The sequence below is a fragment of the Triticum dicoccoides genome, chromosome 6B, assembly GCF_002162155.2.
Source record: "Triticum dicoccoides isolate Atlit2015 ecotype Zavitan chromosome 6B, WEW_v2.0, whole genome shotgun sequence".
Taxonomy (NCBI): domain Eukaryota; kingdom Viridiplantae; phylum Streptophyta; class Magnoliopsida; order Poales; family Poaceae; genus Triticum; species Triticum dicoccoides.
In genome coordinates, this window is record NC_041391.1 from 390,346,774 (window position 1) to 390,364,431 (window position 17,658).

The following is a 17,658-nucleotide window of genomic DNA, read 5'->3' on the forward strand; positions in this document are numbered from 1 at the left end:
ACCCATCAAGGTGCTTGCTCTAACTTGGCAAGTTTGTATTGGTTGCACATATTTTGCATTTGACCTCTTGCATTACTTCTACTTTGTTACACCATCTTCTTAGTTTAAGCATCATATATGAGTATATGCCATACCTATCCATTTTCTATACCTATTACATGTGTCATCATAATATGTTTTTCCAGTCAAATGTTGTTCTTTCGTAATAGATGTCTAAAAGGAAGAGGGTGAGTGCAGATCCTCAAGGAGTACAAACTAGGTATTTGGAAAAGGTAGTGATACCTGTTAAATCAGATAGATTAGCAGCCACAGAAAACATAGGCCCAACTGTACCACACTTTACCCCTACTCCACTGGCCAAACCCCTATTAGAACTGTTGAGAGCCCAGCATCAGGTGTTGTCTATGATATCAATTCAAAATTTGAACTCCTAAATTTCTGCATGTGCCTTACCTTCTCTCTTGTATGAAAACTAATTTCAGATGAATCTCCTTGCTCAAAGGATCATAGGATCTCACAGCAATACTGGGCTCTGCATTGCTCTTGTCAGTACCTCTTGCCCTTTTGCCTTGTAACGTTGTACTTAATTAATTGCTATTTGATTATGCATCATCAGTCTGCACCTGAGCTTCATTATCCTTTGTTTCTTCCAATATTATTTGATCTATATTTACTCTTTGCACAATGTAGAATAATGGCAACGCTTATAAAGAATTTTCTTTGGGGAATTTATTGAATTATCCTTCCATCAACATGGAGAAGGGATTTGTCTAGCCCGTGTTAACATGTAATGTAAGTTCATCCTTCTCTAGAATTCAAACTTTATTCTAGTATAGATTTGGAGAGGCATCATTTCCTCCACTGCTATTTACTTTGCTATTTACATCTGATTGGATGTTTGCAATAGCTATAGTTTTAAATTGTAGTTGTAGAAACATGTTCCTTATGCAGAACAGATCCATTTATTTGCTTATATAATTGTGACACATGTTATGTGTCTCCTTGTTTATCATTCAGAGTCGTATCTCTTATGCCAGGCAGAACTTTAGGGAAGATAGTGAGCCAAACCATCTTGAGGACAGCGAGATGACCCCAAGGTCCTGTCTTGATGAAAACAGTGAGTTGAAGCTACTCACCAGCAGGTGTGAGACAACCTCTGTGCAGTCGCTACCTCAATTAGTTCGACTTATTCAGTCTCAACTTAAAGCGGAAAGGCTTGCTTCAGCTCACCTCCGACTTGAAGTCAAAGATGTAATGAAGATGTTACAGGACTGCCCTGCGCACTATGGTGCCATACAGCTAGGGATGAAGCATCTATCATTGACACAACTGAGGTGTCATCAGCTTGTTCGGCTGCTTGCGGGGCCCATCCTGGCCAGGCCTAGTGCCTTCTGAAGTGCTCTTAGTTTTGTATATTCTTTTGTCGGCACGTTTATATGCACTAGTGGCGACCTTTGATGCCCGGTGGATGTAATATGTGTAATAGCCATGATAGCCTAGCATAAGTTGCTTGCTTATTTATTTCCTTATTGTCTTGTTTATTTTTTTTTCTTGTAGTCAGTGCAGTTCTTTTTCCGCGGTTTGCTAGTGGCCGCAGTAACCTATTTTTTAAAACGAGGCCACAATAACCATGGGCTACATATTTACTATAGTTACCATGGGCCTCTTACGGACCGTAGAAGCAATGGGCCTTCTGAGGGCCGTAGAAACAATGGGCCTTCTACGGGGAGTGGAAACAATGGGCCTTTTACGGGCCGTAGACACAATGGGCCTTCAACGGGCCGTATCATCAATGGGCCTTCTACGGCCCGTATGATCGATTGGCCAAACATGGGCCAATAACAGACCGCATTATGGCCGTAAACGGGCTAGAGTTGGAATCGTCCATTCATGGGCTGGCCATAATGGGCCATTGTTAATCAGCCATATTTGATGATGGTATGAAAACGGCCCAACGTATTAACGGGCCACAAACGGGCCGACTGTAACCACGGGCTGAATTTGGCCCATTAGTAGAAAATGACAGTAATGGGCCGTTATTAAATGATTGCTGGAAATGAGCCCAAGAATAAATGGGCCCTGAGAAGGCCGAAAGATAACATCGAATGGAAACGGCCCAATTGTTTAATGGGCCGTTAATGGGTATAAAGTGATACATTGTTCATTATGGGCTAGTTTCACCACGGGCCGTTAATGGGCCAAGAGTTACAAAGGGCCTCATATGGGCCGAAAGACGTCATGGGCCATACATGGGCCGGAAGTTAAAATGGGCTGGAATCATATTGGATGACCCAGATGACGCTACTGGGCCTAATTCGGATAGGTCGTAACGTGCCCTGAGTTAGCGGGTTGTAAATAGGGTATATGTGAATAGGCCGTTACCAGGCATTCTGTGGGCCGGCCCGCCACCTTTTGACCAAGTCAAACAGGCTAGCCTTTTCACAGGAATGGGCCTCTGTTGGGTCGTGCCACGTGTCGATGTATCATAGGCGCCTTCGGTCCCATGAGTGGATGACATTTGTCCCAACGGTGAGCCAACACGTGTTTCCTCCAGCCAATGATGATTTTACACGTGGAAAATCCCCATTAATCGGGGCTGTTAACGGGTTATCGGATCCAAAAACGGACCCGATAGCATAACGGCGAGCCGTTACGGTGGATGCCACGTGTCGGTCACCCTCGATGAAAGCACTTCTGTGACGCGCGATTTATCGTCATGGAAGTGGACACTTCCATGATGATAATATTGGTAATGTCATGGAACACTTCTATGACAGCACAAGTATGACTATATTGATTCTGTCATAAAATCGTCATGGATGTACATGCATGACAGAAAACGTGACCTACTGTGACAAACACGTATCATCACGGAAGTGTATTTTTTTGTAGTGCTCATATATACCCCATGTAGCCGCACCTAAGACGACCTGTCATCTCATGCTTGTAATACTCCTCCATCATAGTGATTGCGCCTTCGTGTGTCCGTGGTTTTATTCCGCAAGGGTTTCCACGTAAAAATTCATGTGCTCTTGTGTCTCGTTTATTCTCGTTTTATCTAACAAGGTGCTAGCTGATAGCACTTGCTAACTTAAGAAGTCTACATACCTTTTATCTAATTAGAAGAGAGATTCTTACCAACTATTGAGACATGTTTTAGATCTATGTCTCTAAATTCACTACTAAACTTCATGCGGGTACTTTGCTGAAGAGTATACCTCCATAATTCTCCATCTAAGATAGTACTAAAGTTTATTGATGATGCTTAGTTTCAGTATATGCCTTACAAGCCATCCATTCAGAAATCCAAGGGGTTCAAGGCAGATTGAAAAGGAGCTGGAGTAGGCGGTGGATTGAGGAAGGAGCTGGAGCAGAGGTGGAATCGCGGCTGCCCTACGTGCACTAAGAAGTTGAAAGAAATTATGAGGCTCCTGCCATCCGAACACTGTCGCGCTTTCTCCGTCTCTCTAGGTAAGACCTCGGCAGCACCTCCCATACCCCCTCCATCTAAATTCAGCAGCATGCCATGACAGCGGTAGTCGACGTCTTCCTCATCCATGATAGTCCAGTTGTTTTTGCTTGTTACAACCCAGATCATACAAAGTTCTGCCTTGTGGTGTGTGTGCTAATGTTCAAAATTGCATAAGAGCTCGGAGGACTGGAAAGAACATAATTTTTTTTCAGTCACAAGTCTACTCCCCATTGTTGATAGTGTCAAACTAAATGTGGTGCACAGGTGCGAGACAGAAAATTAGTGGAGATGCAAGATGAAAGATAGAACATGATGCTTCAAAACAGCATAATTATAAGGATTACAAACTTTCTTACGGAAATAAATACAATGGTGATAAATATATGTAATGTAATTGCATTTTTTTTCCTGGAATATGTAATTACATTAATAGCATCTGCTTTGGACTGTATTTTATATGCCATTTATATATAATGGTGGAACACAAAATTTACATAGAAAAGAATAGAGTGGCCATTGTATATCTTGCAAGTTTAGATATTTATCTAGGCTTACCTAAAGTATGTACAATGCATACTATGGAATCATACATCAAATATTCATGCTTGACTAAATATTCTGCAAGTTTTGTTTTCCGCTGCACGGTCAAGCAATGCCAACCTCTCGCCATTATGTGCGGTTATCTTGACATTTCATGGGTGCAACCGGAAGTCGCACAAGACTGTAGTTGTGTCATTCTAAGATTTGCTGATGTTGATGTTTCTTTTCAAGATTATAGTATTGTTTACAAATTTGGTCATTGGGGTATGTCCTCATTTCTTTTTCTATTATTTGCAGATAATTTTCTTCAGTTCATCGAACTACCTGCTGAAACATGTGTATTGTTGCTCAATATATTGGGCATCAATCCACCTCACATGAGATCTCTGAATTTTCAACGCATATTGCATTTGCTAAATTATTTCCACCAAATAACTATGCATGGACTCACAAATGCATGCAATGCTTTCAAGTGTAGGTTAGTTCTTTACATAAGTTGTGCTATTCCACTTTCAAGTTGTTGGTCCTAGAAGTGTAATACTTGGTAGGTTAGCTGCAGAAGCGGAATGTATATGGCCTGAATTTATATTTCAGAGTGTATAAACTGATTCGGAGTATTTTTGACCCCTTGAATTCTGTAAAGTTTTGTTGATCGTTCTGTCCTGAAAGAATAGAAGCAATTCTTCTACGGGAGAGAATATAAACGTTATTTGCAAACAACATGCAACGTTATTAAGTTTCTTATTACCAATTTAAATATGGTCAGTAATACCACAACTGAAGTTTGTGAACATATCATTGTAAAAAGGTTGGTTGGATTGAGTTTTGTGTGGATTCTACAAGGGCCATTTCTATGGAATTACAAATTAGCTTTACATTTTTATGGCTGGGCTCATCTTCTTTGGATTGCCCATATTCAGACGGGTTTGTGTAACATCCCAATTTTCAATTTGGATGTTATTCATATAAATCCATGATTTATGCTTTTTTGTTTCTTTATTTTAGTTGCTTTTTGATCCAAGAGACCTTACGCAACTCAAGCACCAATTTGAGAGGGTTGGAGGTTTCACAAAAATCCAATTTTGATTTATCAAAATTTGGTAATTAGATCAAATTGTTTTTCAAAATTCCTTTCCAATTATTTTAAAATAAAGAGAGCAGATAAAATGACTTCTTCAAATCAAGCAAAGAAATATTGGAAATTGAAATTTGAATTTTTGGAGAGTTTATTTGATTTTATTCGCTAGTTTATTTATTGGTTAGCGGAGTAATTACTACTATAATGTTTGTTTTCAATTTAGGCATTTAGGCCTATAAAAAATGTTCACTAGGTCAATAATAAGGCCATATAGCTACGTGAATTTTTCTGGTATTTTTTGTGGATTTTATTTATATTTATTTTAGCGTGTTTTTTTGTTTCTGAAAAATAGTTTAAAAAAAGTTCCCACCGAACTGGGTCGGCCCAGCACCCACCAGTCCGCGACCCAGTTCCACCCGGACTTCGAGTCCTCCACCGCCTCTCTGCCCCCTCCCGCGAGCCGCCTCACCCCTCCCCTCTTTGAATACCGGGGAACCCGGCCCCTTTCTCTCACCTCAAGCCGACGCCGCCGCCACATTTTCCGTCGCCGTCGTCGCCTAGCCGCGCCGCCGCCTGCAGCCGCCGCAAGCCGCTACTGTCGTCGCCGCAAGCCCAGCCGCCGACCACCACCGCCGTCACCGGAGCCACCCCCATCGCCTTCGCCCGAAGTAGCTGCCGCCGCCGGATTTTGCCACCGCCGCCGTCAAAACCGCCGTTGACCGGTAAAAACCGATCTGATTCAATCCGTTTATTCGGTTTTTCCTTTTAGTTTGGTTTATTGTTTTAGTTAGTTTATTTAGCGAATGTTCGTTCGTTTAGTTTCTGTAACGAACGGATTCGTTAGATTAGGTTCTGTAGCAAACGTTTGTTCTGTAGATTTTTCTTTTTATATGAGTTTTTAGCCAGGGACCCATCCGTGAATATTTTCTTTGCAGATTAGCTCCTGATCTTTTAACCCTCGTAACTTTTTGCTCGTTTGTCCAAATTCGACGAAACCAACGCCAAAATATTCAGAGCGATCCCATTTATCTAGTAAACTAACTTGAACACGTTTTTTATAATTTAAAATATGATTTTAGTTCAGATTTGAATTTGATCTTGTTTTGTTCGTATCTCGAGTTTCATAGCTCCGTTTGAGTTGATCCTTTTTGCAAATCATAGCTAATCACTTGTGCTTTCTGTTAAGATATAATCCACATAAATATAATTATGGTAAAATTTGTTTCCTGTTTAGATTAGTTATTTGCTTGTTTTCGAGTTCTTTGGATCTTTTCTTTGATTTCTCTTTGCATCGTTTGCTTGAGTGCTTATGTATGCTATTGTTTGTCTATGCTAGATTTTCCGGAGTGTGAAGCTTGTTACTATGAATCTCTAGATTTATTCGATCGTCAGCAAGGCAAGTTGCACTTTGATCATACTTTTCTATACCCAGTTTTTACTATGCATTAGTTTTGCCCCTCAAAGTTTTGCATGAGTAGGATTGGGAACATGTGGTTTTGTTGTAGTACTTCAGGTAGGAACCTATTACCTTTGATCACCCCGGGAATATACATTGTGCTCTTATATTGCTTAGCCATAGTTGTAGACGGGGATTGGTTCGTGATTCATGGAAGTTGTGAGAGATAATCATTTTCGACAACATTAAGGTGGCAACTTTAATACACATCTGAATGGATTGGTTGGGGCACCTGGAGAAACCAGTGCTTGCCCATGGGAATCCTGAAGTACCCGTGTGATTTTCCCTCGGTTCGCCACCCAGGCTCAAAGGGATCATATGATATTTCATACCTAGAAACTTCCGTGTGCAGACACAAGCCATTATGGGCTCTGGCATAGTTGAGTAAGTTGTGTGAGCTCTCGAAGAGGTGGACTAGCAGATGTAGGGGAAAGTAGGTGTACCGGTCTACCCAGAGTAGAGAGTAAGATCATGGATGCGGTTGAGTCTTGTGGGGAAAAGTGTGCAACCTCTGCAGAGTGTATAAACTAATCATGGTTAGCCGTTTACCCGATTATTTACAAATTGAGTATCTAGAAGTGGATATGTATGTTGATCTCGTCACTTTTTAATAAATGAATTGGTTTTAACGATGATACTTGGTTAATTTTGGGGTTTGAGTTGTTGGAACCTTCTCAATAATTGGTATAAACTTTGTAGTAAATAAAGACTTATTCCTTTGTTGTAGGGCAAAATTAGCTTTATGAAAAACATTTAACTTAGAGCCTCTACCAGCCAAATATGCATGTCATATAGTTTCCTGCATACATCTGCTCTACAGTGTAACTCTGCGAGCATAGTCCATGTGCTGACCTACCCGACTGCAACTTCTCATGTTGCAGACTTTACCGACGAATAATAAGGTGTGCTAGGTCGTCGTCATGCACTCATCTATGCCATTGGAGTTTGATGGACTCATTTATCATCGAAGCTTCCGCAGTTATTTTGTTTAGGTGGCCTTTAGCCATATTATTTGTGTAATAAATACTCTTTATGAGGATCTCGATGTAATAAGTGTGTGATTGAAATTCTATTATAATTCCTCAAGTACTGTGTGTCAGCATTACCGATCTAGGGATGACACTTAAGCATAGAGACTTCGGTCCATTGGGATCGTGGTCGCTACAAGATGGTGTCATAGCACACGCTAACTGTGGGATGCGACCCCTAGAAAAGCCACAGGGTACTCTTCTCTACTCATTTCTAATCCTCCTCTATTTCTACTCTATAGATGTTGGACCCCAGGAACAAGTTCACTCAGCCGGATGATGACACCCTATTCAGAAGACACTTGAAAGAAGTTACAAAGTACCTGAACATCGGACTACCAAGCTTCACTGGAACCTTCACTGCAACTTTACCCGAAGAGGAGCGCTGGAGGATCAAAGTTCGTGTACCTGGGAGGACATTTGCACCAACAACCGAGCCCATCGAGTTTAGCTTGGATGCACCAACTTGGAGCTTGGGAAAGAGCATGGCAGCCCACATCACCTTTGGACGCATTTGTGAGGTGTACCACAAGGATCTTGAAGACACCATCTATCCGATATGTGGACGCCAAGACGAGCAATGGGAGATGATTCGTAATAGGAAGGATGGATCAATTGCAGCGTACATTCAGGAGATGGATCAGCACATTCGCCAATATGAGAACCAGATATGCGCTATCATGAAGAAGACCAAGAAGGTGATGAAGAGGAATATTGAGCTAGACGAGGAACTCAAGACAACACGTGATGGATATGAAGAAGAAATTGTGTGCTACTGGAGAAGCATGAAGATCTGAAGAAGAAGCTAGGAATACCCATGGTGAAACCAAAGCAAGAACCTGAAGTGGATTCCATTCGGAGGACTACATCATATTGGATGACACCGACATGGACAGTGAAGAAGATGATGACAGTGATGATGATTATGAAGACGAAGCTGGAGCTGGTAGTCTTCCACCGATCAAAACTTCTAGACGACCACCATGTTACTAGTAGTATTCTTCCAAGTAGTTAGAATCGATCGATTGGTAATCGTAGATTAGATCATTTGTGTGAATCTTGATTGATGTTGAGTGGTGTGAATTGAATGTATTTGCCTCATGTTCATACGGGTAGTGAAGTCTCTCATAGATCTTATTCTATTTTATTTTCTCACCACCTCTAACAAATCAGATGCCTCCGAGCCGTGACCCCAGATTCACTTTCCTGCCGGAGCTCACCAAGTTGATCCAACAGCAGAATGCCTTGATGTAGATGATGATCCAGAACCAAGACAACAACAACAATAACAACAACAACAACCCACCGCCACCACTCCCTGTTGACATTCTAGCCCGTTTTCTGAGGTTGAATCCACCGGTGTTTTCTAGCAGCACTGAGCCGATTGTTGTAGATGATTGGCTCCGCAAGATTGTGAGGGAGCTGACCACTACTGGATGCATGGATGCGGAGAGAGTGCGCTTTGCCGCACATCAGATTGATGGACCCGTAGCCTCTTGGTGGGAGAATTTCACCACTACTTACCCCATTGCTACAGTTACATGGGATCAATTTCTGCAGGCCTTCCAGACTGCACATGTTTTGGCTGGAGCTATGAGTTTCAAGAAGCGTGAGTTCCGCAACTTATGACAAGGAAGTCGTAAAGTGGGGCACTATGTGGATGAGTTCAGCAAGTTAGCACGTGATGCCCTAGATGATGTGGCCACAGATGCCGCGAAGCAGGAGAGGTTTCTTGAGGGACTCAATGATGAGCTGAGTATGCAGTTGATGGGGGCAACCTTCAACAATTACCAGGATCTGGTAGGCAGGGTCCTCATGATTGAAGGCAAGCAGCAACAGATAGATAACCACAAGAGGAAGTATGGACATGGGAAGTATAACTTTGGAGCTCAGCAGAAGCCTTGCTATTCCCCGTCCTCGGGAGGACACACTCATCATAACCATGGAGGGCATAACCATGGAGGACATTCACACAATGGAGGAAGTTCGCACAACCACAATGGCCCTAATAATGGTAATGGGAATGGAGGAAGCAATAGTCAGAGTCGTTCCAACCCCGCGACACCCGCCAAGAAGGATCTGAGTCACATTACTTGTTTCAAGTGCAGGAAGACCAGACACAACAGCATTGAATGTTCTGAAGCAAAGAATGGAAATGGCAATGGAAGTTCTGGAAAGAAGCCCAACCCTTTCACCAGAGGTCAGATAAAGCACGTTGGTGTGGAGGAGATTGAGGAGCAGCCCGACGCAGTTGTCGATAAGTTTTTGATTAACGCATTTACAGCCCTTGTTCTTTTTTACATTGGTGCATCTCATTCATTCATATCAAGGGGATTTGTAGACAAGTTTAAGTTGCCAACTGTCGACGTACTAGAATAGGGGTACCCTAGTATCCCGAACTTGTGCACGGGCAGTCGCAGCGCCCCGCGGCAAGGCTTGCCGGGTGACCGCCAAGGTCCTCCGTGGCTCCTCTGGAACCATTCAAGAACAAAGTATTCAAGCCAAGGAGATAAGGCCCCGGCAAGAGGAGCTTGCCGGGAAGGCCAACCAAGGCATTTCAAGGAACTTGCCGCGACGCGCCGCGTGTCCCGGCAAGGCCCGGTGAGCGAAAAGCTTCCGGGCCCGATAAGACAACGGCCGCGGCAAGGCGCTTGCCGCTGCAGGCGGCCACTCTGTGCCCACGCTCCAGCGCATCCACCAACGTGTCGCCCTGGGGGACTTTCCAGGCACACGTGGCGGGAGGCTGTGCAGCCAGGGGTGCGCAGTGGCATGCGATGCTGACAAGATCGCCATCATGGCGAGCGGTGGCGCCCCTGACGGTCCTTTTTTGCACTGTTTGGGCGACACAGACGGGCATTTAATGCCCTTGTCCCCTGCCGTCAGGGTTAGGTAGGATACACTGTACAGGTAGCTGTACCAACCACCTCTCTTTTTACGCTTTTACCCTTCTCTGCGTTGCCACCTGTCGGTGACCCCTTGAGCATATAAAAGGAGGCCCATGCGCAATGTAGAGGGGGTTCGGTTCGGCTCAGTTCGAAGCCAAAGAACATAATACAATCAGACAAGCAGCAGTAGGAGTATTATCTCTCCGGAGAGCTCCGAAGCTGGGTAAACTGCTCGTGTGCTTCGCCTCGATCCGCTCTTCGCGCGACCTCCAGCCCCCGCCGAACCGAAAGGGGCTCGGTCCGCCGGTCCCATAGGTGTTCGTGGATCAGTTTCCCCGACATCTTTGGCGCGCCAGGTAGGGGATGTCGAGGTTGTGTGAACCTGATCCGGCGTTCACACGAGCTAGATCTTCATTTTCTTCATCAACATGCCACCGAAGAAGAAGGCTTCGGAGGCAGCTATTCCGTCCACGTCGATCCCACCGCCACCGGAGCAAACGGGTGGTGGGGTAGACGCCGGCGGAAGGACGGACGTCGACGAGGAGGCTCACGACGCTGCCAGGTCCAAGGGCAAAGCGGCGCAGACCTCGACGTCCGTGCTTGTTCCGCGCCCATCTCAGGAGGCGCAGGACCGACAGCATCATGGTACTCACAGTACCATACGTTTGTTGGGCCAAGATCAAGCTGGTGGATCCCGGGGCGCTCAAGACCAGCATGCATGCCAATGTGCTAGCACGAGCGAGACACGGTCGACCGGACGGGATAATGCTCCTTCTAACATAGTTAGAAGTCCTAGCATATCCCGCTCCTCGCGCCGTCCGCCACTGCCGCCCGCCACTCCGGCAGAAGCTTTGGCGCGAGCTCAACTGCTCCTGGATTACCCTCCGACGTCGGACAAGATTGACGAATGGAGGGCCACCATTCAGAGTCTCATCGGCTATGCCAACGGCGACACTCCATGGCAGCCGAGCACGTCCCTGCCGCGGCAGGGTTGCCAGGCGCGAGCCGGTGGCGACGAAACTGGTGGGGGTGCAACCACCATGCAATCTCCACCCCGAAGGCCAAGATCGCCGACTCGCCGGATCCACCTCGACAGCGACTCCACCGCATCGTCGGATCCACGAGCTCGTCGCGATCAGCGCCAAGTTCTTCATGATCGACAACAAGAAGATGCTCGTACTCGCATCGAGCGCCGAAGAGAAGCGTGACGACAATCCGACAAGCGCGCTGGGCCCTCTGTTGACATGCATGTGCCAGGGGAACCAGGCGACTTGCCGTACGCGGTAGGTTGCCCTGCGTTCACTCGTGAGCTGCGGCAAGTCCAGTGGCCCAGCACGAAGAACTTCAAGCCAGACGTACCGGAGAAGTACGACGGCAAGACGCATCCGTCGGAGTTCCTCAGCATCTACACCATTGTGGTGCAAGCTGCGGGGGGGCGGGACGACAAGATCCTTGCCAACTACTTCCCGCTGGTGCTCAAGCCCAACGTCAGATCCTGGCTCATGCACTTGTCGGACAACTCCATATCCTCTTGGGCCGACCTATGCCATCAGTTTGTCGGCGCCTTCACAGGTGGCCACAAGCCTCATGGCCAAGAGAGTGACCTTCATCTGCTCGCCCGGAAGGAAGGAGAGCCCCTGCGCAAGTACATTCAAAGATTCAGCAGCGTACAGCACAACATCCCAGATGTCCACCCTGCCGCGGTAATCAGTGCGTTCCACCAGAACGTGCGGAATCGCAGGATGTGAGAGGAGATGGTGATGTGCAAGATCAGGGACGTCAGTGAGTTATATGCACTGGCCGACAAGTGTGCGCGTGCTGAGGAAGGGAGGAGACTCGCTGGAGATAATGTAGGAGCAGGAGGATCTGACAGTGAAGATGCTGCCCCGGCAAGGAAACACCGGCGGCGTAACAACAGGAAGAAGAAAGGCAAAGAGGTGCTAGTCGTTGAGCAGTCCGGCAAGAAGGCCAAAGCTGGTAGCTCCGGCAAGGAGGTTGCCGCAGAGGCTGTGGCGGTCGCCGACAAGTAGGACGGCACCAACAAGCAGTACTGCAAGATCCACCGCACCAAGGGCCATGACCTCCAGAGGTGCAAGAAGGTCGAGCAGCTTGTTGAGCAGCAAAAGGCTGAATACGAGCGGCGCGACAAGGAGAAAGCCCAGGAAGGTGCTGGAGGAGCTAGCAAGAAACGTCCCGGCCGAGGTGGACGCCGCGGCAAGGCCAAGAAGAGGCAAGGAGACAGACCTCCCCGCGGCCGCGACAAGGATGAAGATGACGACGACGATGAGGATATGGATGAAGATGAGACCGATGAGCAGGAGTTCCAGAAAGCCACAGAGGTCCCGTGCGTTGACGGCGGTGCTTCTCTGCATACTTCGCACCGCCAGCTCAAGCAGTGGGTGCGGGAAGTTAATGCAGCAGAACCACCCGTCGAGTCACGCAAGCCTCTGAAATGGTCCAGCACGCCTATCATCTTTGATATTGAGGACCACCCTGATCGCATAACTGCGGTCGGGTGCTTGCCGATGTTGGTTTCACCAACTATCCGCAACCTCAAGGTCACTAAGATGTTAGTTGACGGCGGGGCCGGCTTGAACCTGATCTCCTCCGCGGTGCTCCAGAAACTCCAGATCCCTGACAGCGAGCTCGAAGAGACCGGCACGTTCCAAGGAATCAACCCGGGAAGGAGCAAGCCGAAGGGAACATTTGGCAGCGAGTTGAACTTTAGGACTGAGAGGGTCACTTTTGACGTTGCTTACTTCCCATTGCCTTACAATGGGATACTTGGCCGTCCAGCGCTCGCCAAGTTCATGGCAGCCTCTCACTATGCATACAACGTACTGAAGATGCCGGGCCCGATAAGTGTCATCTTTGTCCCTGGCGATAAGAAGGATTACCTTATCTGCGCCGACAAGATCTACCGGGAAGCAGCAGCCGCAACAGATCGCAAGTCACTTGCCGCTGAAGCTCCCGGGGGGAAGAAGAAGACCAAGTCCGGCAAGAGCTCTGATGCCCACTCCGGCAAGCGCACCTCTTCAAAGTGCTGCGCTACCGTTGAGGACGCACCATCGAGCTCCACCGGCAAGTGTAAGAAGGCAATGGCAGCTCCACCTGAGACCAAGAAGGTGTCTGCCAAGGAGGACGGCACTGGTGGTACTTTCACCATCAGTGCCACTCTCGACCCTAAATAGGAAAGCGCGCTCGTTGCTTTCCTGCGGGCGAACGTTGACGTGTTTGCGTGGCAACCGTCTGACATCCCCGGTGTTCCCAGGAAAGTAATTGAGCACCACCTGGCCGTATGTCCTCATGCGCGGCCCGTCAAGCAGAAAGTCAGGAAGCAGGCAGTGGAGCGCCAAGAATTCATTGCAGAAGAAATCAAGAAATTGGAAGCAGCAGGCCTTGTCAGAGGAGTGCTCCATCCCACGTGGTTGGCCAATCCTGTTGTCGTGCGCAAGGCTAACGGGAAATGGAGGCTTTGTATCGACTTTACTGATGTCAATAAAGCTTGTCCCAAAGACCCATTTCCCTTGCCGCGCATTGACCAGATTGTTGACTCCATGGCCGTATGTGACTTGCTTTCATTTCTTGATGCATACTCAGGATACCATTAGATCTTCATGGTAGAAGAGGATGAGGAGAAGACCACATTCATCACCCTGTGTGGCACGTACTGTTTCGTACGTATGCCTTTCGGTTTAAAGAATGCTGGTTCAACATTTGCAAAGGTAGTCCACCATGCCTTTGAGCCTCAGATGCACAGAAATGTGGAAGCCTACATGGATGACATAGTGGTCAAGAGCAAGGACAGGGCGACCCTGATTCAAGATTTAGAAGAAACATTTGCAAATCTGCGCAAGATCAACCTCAAGCTTAACCCCGAGAAGTGCGTGTTTGGAGTCCCCTCCGGCAAGCTTCTCGGGTTCTTTGTGTCTCAGCGGGGAATTGAAGCCAATCCCGACAAGATCAAGGCCATTGAGCAGATTGAAGAACCAAAGCGCGTCAAGGATGTATGAAGGCTTGCCGGTTGCGTGGCTGCTCTCAGCAGGTTTATCTCTAGATCTGCTGAGCGCGCCCTGCCGTTTTTCAAAATCTTGAAAAAGGTAGGTCCAATGAAATGGACCCCGGAAGCGGAAGCTGCGCTGCAGGACTTGAAGAGATACCTGTCCTCCACTCCAACACTTGTCGCACCTAAACCACAAGAGAAGTTGCTGCTGTATATAGTGGCAACCAATCAAGTGGTTAGTGCTGCATTAGTGGCGGAGAGGGAGGCGGATGATGAGCCAGCAACCACGGCAGATGCATCCAGCGACAAGCAGGCGGCTTCGCCGACAAGCTCTTGTCCCGACAAAGATGGATCTGCGCAGGAGCATGAGAAGATGCAGAAGAGAATGGTGCAGCGCCCAGTTTACTTTGTCAGTTCCCTTCTGCAGGGGGCTAGGTCAAGGTACTCTGGTGTGCAGAAATTGCTTTTCGGCCTCCTCATGGCCTCGAGAAAGCTGCGCCATTACTTCCAAGCACATGAGATCACAGTCGTCACTCGTTTTCCGCTGAAGAGGATACTGCAAAATCCAGAAGCAACAGGCAGGATTGTCGAGTGGGCACTGGAACTGTCAAGCTTTGGCCTCAAGTTTGAGAGCACTTCAACTATCCAAAGCAAAGCATTGGCAGAATTCATAGCAGAATGGACGCCAACACCAGATGAAGAAACTCCAGAGACGAGCATCCCCGTCAAGGAAGCGAGCAAAGAGTGGCTGATGTACTTTGATGGTGCCTTCTCGCTGCAAGGCGCCGGTGCGGGCGTGCTGCTTGTCGCACCCACCGGAGAGCACCTCAAGTACGTAGTCTAGATGCACTTTCCCAAGGAGCAAGCAACGAACAATACTGTAGAGTATGAAGGTTTGCTTGCCGGTCTCAGGATCGCAGCAGACCTTGGGATCAAGAAGCTCATTGTCAGGGGTGACTCACAGCTTGTCGTCCGCCAAGTTAACAAGAATTATCAGAGTCCGTTGATGGAAGCCTACGTTGATGAAGTGAGAAAGCTAGAAGAGCACTTTGACGGCCTACAGATGGAGCATGTTCCGAGAGCTCAGAACGACGTTGCCGATGGCCTGTCAAAGTGCGCCGCACTGAAGTTACCTGTGGAACCAGGGATTTTTGTGCTCAAGCTGACTCAACCATCTGTAACACCATCGACTGGACAGAGCAAGAAGAGGTAGTTGATTTCTGGTGACTACTTTCCGGCAGAGCTCCCCGAAGCCGCCGCCAAGAAGGTCCCCAAGATCAACACCAAGAGCACTGAGGAGCAGTCTGCTCCGGCAAGCCATAGGGCTTGTTCCGTTGAAGCAGACGCTCCCGACAAGTTTTGCTCCGGCAAGCTTGCCGGGGACATCAAGCTCCGGCTGAGCCACAGGTTCTCGCCGTAGAAGCGGATGTTCCCGCAGCAGCAGATGTGCCTTTAGTCCTTGTTGTCGAGCCGCAAGCTCCAACATGGGCACAGCAGATTGTCCATTTCCTTCAGACAGGATAACTTCCCGAAGAGCAAGAAGAAGCGGAAAAAGTAGCCCGGCGGTCAAGTATGTAACAGTTTGTCGACGACATGCTGTACAGAAGAAGACTCAACGGTGTGAAATTGAAGTGTATTTGCCGGGAAGACGGACAAAATCTATTGGCAGAAATACATGGAGGCATATGTGGTCACCACATTGGCGCAAGAGCACTTGCCGGCAAAGCGTTCCGACAAGGTTTCTTTTGGCCGACGGCCCTCCAGGATGCAACTGCACAAGTAACCAAGTGTGTAGCATGCCAGTTCCATTCCAAGCAGATACACCAGCCAGCTCAAGCTCTCCAGACGGTCCCTTTATCCTGGCCATTTTCGGTCCGGGGGCTCGATATCCTCGGCCCCTTTCCCCGAGCTGTCGGGGGCTTTGAGTACTTGTATGTTGCAATCGACAAGTTCACAAAGTGGCCGAAAGTGGAACCAGTGAGGAAGGTGACAGCACAGTCAGCAGTAAAGTTCTTCAGGTCGATTGTTTGCCGTTTCGGGATCCCTAACAGGATTATCACCGACAACGGCACACAATTCACGAGCCGCACCTTCATGCAGTACGTCCAAGATCTTGGCGCCAAGGTATGCTTCGCTTTTGTTGCTCATCCAAGAAGCAACGGTCAAGCGGAGAGGGCAAATGCTGAAGTGTTGCGCGGGCTCAAGACCAGAACTTTCGACAGGCTACACAAGTGCGGAAGGAACTGGATCGAGGAGCTGCCGGTGGTTCTTTGGTCGATCAGGACGACACCAAATCGAGCCACTGGCCAGACACCTTTCGCTCTAGTCTATGGAGCAGAGGCAGTTCTCCCCACGGAACTCGTATACGGGTCGCCTCGAGTGCTCGCTTATGATGAGCTTGAGCAAGAGCAGCTGCGACAAGATGACGCGCTGCTCCTTGAGGAGGATCGTCTTCAGGCTGCTGTACGAGCTGCTCGATACGAGCAAGCTTTGCGCCGCTACCATAGCCGCAAAGTTAATGCCAAAAGCTTTGAGGAAGGCGACCTTGTTCTTCGGCGCGTTCAGTCCGCCAAGAATTCCAACAAGTTGACGCTGAAGTGGGAAGGCCCTTACCGGGTGAAACGAGTCACTAGACCTGGCGCTGTCCGCCTTGAGACCGAAGGTGGCACTCCGGTGAGCAACTCCTGGAACATTGAGCATCTTCGTAAGTTTTACCCATAGGGCGCGGTTGCCGGAACCCGTTCCGGCAAGCACCTTTTGTACAAGTCTTGCCGATGTGGCATGTAATCCTTTGTACAAAGCCGGGCGCAGATCCCGTGCATAAGTAAAGCTCATGTGCTCCGCACATCTTGTCAATTTCATGCATTGTATTCTTTCTTGCATGCGTTATCTAACACTTTGTGCAGCATCTACCCCCGGTAAGCAATAACGAGCCGAAAGGCTCCATATCTTTATTTTCTCTTCTTTCTTTTTCTCAACAAAGGAAAGGAAGGTTCCCTCGCACACAAGTTTGCCGAGGGGAAAGGAGAAGATAATGGTATGGACCAGGCGTCGTTTAAGGAAGTTTTGCCTTGCCGGGAAGCAAACGATAGAAAAGCTAAGTTGCCAAAGTTTGCGCAATTAGTTTTAATTTTTAAGTTATCTTCCTCGAACGACCGTGCTTTGTATGGAAAACCTGTGCGCGGAGGAACCAACT